General features: G+C 27.6%; 1 non-coding gene across 1 annotated transcript; it reads right to left on the reverse strand.

Annotated features, from left to right (window-relative positions):
* Positions 1-982: 982 nt before the first annotated feature.
* On the reverse strand, positions 983-1,064 carry TRNAS-AGA (transfer RNA serine (anticodon AGA)). Its single transcript has one exon. It is a non-coding gene; the product is annotated as a tRNA-Ser (tRNA).
* Between the last annotated feature and the right edge of the window lie 4,936 nt (positions 1,065-6,000).

The following is a 6,000-nucleotide window of genomic DNA, read 5'->3' on the forward strand; positions in this document are numbered from 1 at the left end:
ACCTACTCAATAACACAAACACTATCAAGTAGGCTATCAAGTAGGCTATCAAGGAACCCCCAATGCGGATGCTCTTAGTAACAAATTATTTGATGTTGGTACCATGTATAAAAATAGTGTTTAAATGGTTATAATTATAAAGTAGACGGTGTGATCATGCATAAAAATAGAAAGTAAGAAGATTGTGGCAAATTTTTAGGGGACATCCCAAACAAAAAATTGGGCCAATTTTTTTTGGGACAAAGGGGGTATTATTTTTGAAAAAAAAATCCTAATAGCAGTCAAAAAATGATCTCATTTCTCACATAGAAAAAAAAAAGATTGATTCTCTTTGTCTCGATAAAATGGTATGTTTTTCTTTATTATTTGTTTTTTTCTACGTTGGGGGAAGGGAGCAGAGAGTAGTGAATAATATAAGTAAGGGTAAAATATCATGTTAAACTATAAATCATATCATTTTATTAAAAAATATTTTCAATTATAATTTTTTTTTAATATCAAATTATTAGATTTGGATTAAAAATGTCTCGCGTTCATTTTCTGGTCCTCGTAATCATGACGTGGCTCGCCGAATGTTACCGTGTATTTATATTTTATTTTTTAAAAATAACATGGCACGGAATAAAGTCATTTTATGTTATACTATTATTTTAAAAAAATCAAGTCCACCTTGAATCAATTGATGTGTCTGTCACAAATCGATGTCATTTTTTAAATAATATAGCAAAAAATGACGTCATTTTATGTCATACTATCATTAATAATAATAAAATATAAATTAAATGATCGCATTGGACTAGCTGCATCTTAATTATAAGATATCTTATAAATAATAGTATACACTCATGAATCTGTCCACTTGTAGTATTAAGTGAAGTAGTTTGTGGTCGAAAACTGTTAAGTTGGGTTTATAAATGGAGAAAAGGGAAAAAATAAAAGATGATTAAGACGAGCAATAAAGTATTCGAGAAATGGATAAAAGCGTGGTCGGCAGGATTCGAACCTGCGCGGGCAGAGCCCACATGATTTCTAGTCATGCCCGATAACCACTCCGGCACGACCACATTCTTGTCTAATAAGTACTTTGTACAATATGTATTAGAATTTTAATATTTCATGGATCAGGAGAGTAATATTCCTATTTTTGCATATCTTTTGGTGGGTAAAAAGACATGTATACATATATTAGGAGCAGTTTCGATGCCATATAATAGGAAAGGAATAAATTAATGAGAAAATTGCATTGAGAAACATGACAACTACATCTAGAATTTGTACATATTTAGAATAAAATATAAGATTATTAGCGTTTAAATACACCAACTTTAGAGATAGTTTAGTTGTGCACATGAATTTTGAAATGAGTATGAATTTTAATATTGTAACAACTTTATTATAAATTCATTAATTTTCGCTCAAATTCATTAATTTAAGTAGAGTTTGAATGTCTAAAAATTAAATTTGTGATAAAATTGCTGCAATATCAAAATTTGTGTATTTTTTTATTCTTTTAAAATGTGTGTATAAAATTAAACTACTTCAAAATTGATGTATTAAAATATTAATAACCCTAAAATAAATATGAGAGATGACATAATGACAAGCATACATAGCCAATAATTAATTAATGTGCCGAATGAAGAAAAGAAGAGAGATGAATATTCTGGTGCATGAAATAAGGGGTCCATTGTAAAAGATTCTGGTAGTGGTATACCAATTGGAAGATTAGGTTTCGCAATCACATAAAACAATATAGCATGTATCTCAATGTCTAGTGGATCACTAGTCTCTTCAAATTTTGTATATCTTTAAGGACCATGCAACCGCACTAAAATGACATCTTCATCTCTATCTCTATCTTCGTATATATGTACATGTACTGCCTCCATCTTCTAAAAACATGGAGTATGTAATTTATCATTTTGCTATATTCTTAAAAAAAATATTTATTTTTAGACATCATTTCATTCACAACAAAGTATAACCTTTTCTCTACTTACACATATTTATCTAATAGTATTTTTTAAGATTTGCGTCATAAAAAAATCGTAAAATTTTATGGGACGAATAGAATATAATAAACTGTGAGTTTGTGTGTGTGTGTGTGTGGGTGGGTGGGGGCACTAGGTTCTTCCTAACATGCATATGTACACGATCTTGTGTATCTCGAAGGAACCATCTCTAACTTCCCAAAGCTATGACAGACTGGTAGTGGTAAGAGAAAAAAAAAAGTGAGGGAAATAGCTAGATAGATTTGCTTTTTTGGTTGGATTCAGTACCGAATCATATTATAACTAGTTCGAAAAATCTTTACTAACATAAAAAGTGTATTGGGCATAAATAAATTAGAGTCAATATAATCAAAATGACTACTTTGTTAAAATAAAAATAAAATTTGTCCACCCACATAAAAAAATTAAAAATTAGTCATTTCTTATGTAAAAATACAAATTTAGTTTAATATATTACTCACGCATCCGATCCGATTACAAAAAAAAAAAAAAAAAAAAAAAGCTTAGATTTTTTCCCAAATCTCTATCTCGCACACTCCAACAGCTTGTACCCCTCAATTTCCACATAGTTGCGGTGGCTGCCATTGATTCAAGCAACTCATGATTTGCGGCTCTCATATGTTATTGGAACGAAGGAAATTGAGTGGGGGTAACAAAATTCGACCGATTCAGCGCAGAAATGGCGGGAGCAACATCGGCGTTTTTAAGGATGCTTTTGAAATTTAGTTTTTTTCAATAATAAATAAATAAAAAGGTAAGTAATAGAAAATTTGATGTAAATTTAATTAAGTACATGAAGTTGCGTTCTGTCAATCACTGTGAATGTGAGTTTGTATTATTAATGTTCTTCAATTCACAATCAATTCGATGAATTCACAACTAAATTGCTAGTGTTGGTTGTGAATTCGAATTTTAAAACTTAAATTCACAACTAATAATTTTTTAATTGTGAAAATAAGCTTTAAAACCCGAATTCACAACTGAATACTTAGTGTTGATTGTGAATTCAAGTTTTAAACCTTAAATTCATAACCAACCTATTGCTAGTCATGAATTCAAGTTTTAAAACTACCCGCTCACAACTAAAAATGACGTTGGTTGTGAATTCAAAATTTAAAGCTTGAATTCACAACTAGCACTGCACTATTTATAGTTGCGAAATCAAGTTTTAAAATTCAATTCATGACTAGCACTATTTTTAGTTGTGAATTCAAGCGTTAAAACTCAAAATCACAACCAACACTAGTTATTCAATTGTGAATTCGAGTTTTAAAGCTTGAATTCACAACTAAAATTAATGCTAGTTTTAAATTTAAAGCTACAATTCACAACTAAGAATAGTTTTGTTTGTGAATTCGAGTTTAGTGGAAAATTTTTAAATTTTTTGTGTGAAGGGTAAAATGGTAAATGTGACAAATTTTTAAATTTTTTATTCTAATGGACAATTTTTATTTTTACTATTCTAAAATGGTCATTTTTAAAATTCACTCTTTTTATTATATATTTAATTTTAAATGTAATTATATAAATTATTATAGAATCAAATATATAGATCAAAATACTAATTAACAATTGAAATATAATAAATATTATACTTATATTTTTTGCTTTTATAAAATAAAATAATTTGGTGTGTATAACGCACGTTCTGTTCTTTCTTCTTTCTGTTAGTGTTTTTTAAAAAATGCTTATGCTAAATCAAAACTTATATTAGCTCATTAGTTAATTAGGTCGAAGTTGAATTCTATATACATAATTAATTAAGTATGTACATTATTAAAATGATGATTGATTATGCTATTAGAAATATACTAGTATAACTTAGATATTTGTTAAAAGTTGAAAATATCTGACACTAAATAGTAAATTTTCACTGGTCGTGATAGTTATGAAAAAAGTTGAAAATTTGGAATATAAAATTGATACAAAGCTAAAATGCAATACTGGAAATTTTGATTCCAAAAAAGCTTGACATCGCAAATTCTATGCTGCGTCGTGTGCGATTAAGGACGCTGCATACGTGGTTTTGCATACATCAGTCAAATTTGAGATGGGTTTAAATCCGGTTCGAGTGGGCACACGCGATTGAAAAAAGAGTGTTATTTCATTTCTTTACCTTTCACCAACTTGATACCAAAAAAAAAAAAGCATTGCTATTAGAGTACTTTATTTTTTTTGTAATTGTTTCATTTTCTAAAATTAAGGAATTGCCATATTTTAAATAATTTTGATTGATTTAACGAAACAATGGTCGTTTTGTCATATTCTATATTTTAATGGGCCTTTATTTTGTTTGTTTTCTTGACGCATTTGTTATGTTATATATTTTATATTTATATTCATTTTAATACTTCTTACCCAACTTGAATAATCAAACACTATCAAAATGGATAGTTACATTTAAATACTAGTACATTCTTAGTAGAGAGTGACATAGATTTTAATGAAAGTGTATTATGAATAAAAAATAATTCCATTTTACGAGTAGTGTTAATAATAATTAGTTAATTATATATATGTGAGTAAGAAAGTGGTCCGTCATGTGGTATAATAATTAAATAAATTTATATATTAAGGATAATATACTGTAGGCTAGTGTGTATAAATGAAAAAAAAATATTGACGTATCAAAATGACGAAAAATGAGCTATTTTTGGGGTAGGGATGAATTATGTTGTTATTACGCACATTTTTTAGAGTGTGTTAATGCAATAAATGATATTTGAAGCAATATTATTGTATTCGGTTTATATCGGTGAAAGTGGTTGAGTGTATTATGAATAGAAAAATAATTCTATCTTACAAGTAGTGTTAATAACGATTAGTTAATTGTATATACGTGAGTAAGAAAATGGGTCGTCATGTGGTATAATAATTAAATAAATTTATATATTAAGGATAATATACTGTAGGTGTATAAATGAAAAAAAAAATTGTTGACGTATCAAAATGACGAAAAATGAGCTATTTTTGGGGTAGGGATGAATTATGTTGTTATTACACACATTTTTTAGAGTGTGTTAATGCAATAAATGATATTCGAAGCGAATATTATTTTATTCGGTTTATATCGGTGAAAGTGGTTGAGCGTATTATGAATAGAAAAATAATTCTATCTTACGAGTAGTGTTAATAACGATTAGTTAATTGTATATACGTGAGTAAGAAAATGGGTAGTCATGTGGTATAATAATTAAATAAATTTATATATTAAGGATAATATACTGTAGGTGTATAAATGAAAAAAAAAAATTGTTGACGTATCAAAATGACGAAAAATGAGCTATTTTTGGGGTAGGGATGAATTATGTTGTTATTACACACATTTTTTAGAGTGTGTTAATGCAATAAATGATATTCGAAGCGAATATTATTTTATTCGGTTTATATCGGTGAAAGTGGTTGAGCGTATTATGAATAGAAAAATAATTCTATCTTACGAATAGTGTTAATAATGATTAGTTAATTGTATACATGTGAGTATATGAAGAATAATGTATTGTAGGTTATTGTGTATAAATGAAAAAATAAAATAAAAAAAATTGACGTATCAAAATGACGAAAAATGAGCTATGTTTGGGGTAGGGATGAATTATGTTGTTATTACACACATTTTTTAGAGTGTGTTAATGCAATAAATGATATTTGAAGCGAATATTATTGTATTCGGTTTATATCTGTAAAAGTGGTTGAGTGTATTATGAATAGAAAAATAATTTCATCTTACGAGTTGTGTTAAGAATGATTAGTTAATTGTATATATGTGAGTAAGAAAGTGGTCTGTCATGTCGTATAATAATTAAATAAATTTATATATTAAGAATAATATACTGTAGGTTAGTGTGTATCGCACGGAAGGCGTACTAGTATATTTCAAATAATAAATCCGATTGAGTTATATTTATATTCGATTCGATTTTTTGTATAGTATATTCTAAGCAATAATATTCTTGTATTCAATTCAAAATTGATTCTTAGGGCTATTTGA

The sequence above is a fragment of the Salvia miltiorrhiza genome, chromosome 5, assembly GCF_028751815.1.
Source record: "Salvia miltiorrhiza cultivar Shanhuang (shh) chromosome 5, IMPLAD_Smil_shh, whole genome shotgun sequence".
In the NCBI taxonomy this organism is placed as follows: Eukaryota; Viridiplantae; Streptophyta; class Magnoliopsida; order Lamiales; family Lamiaceae; genus Salvia; species Salvia miltiorrhiza.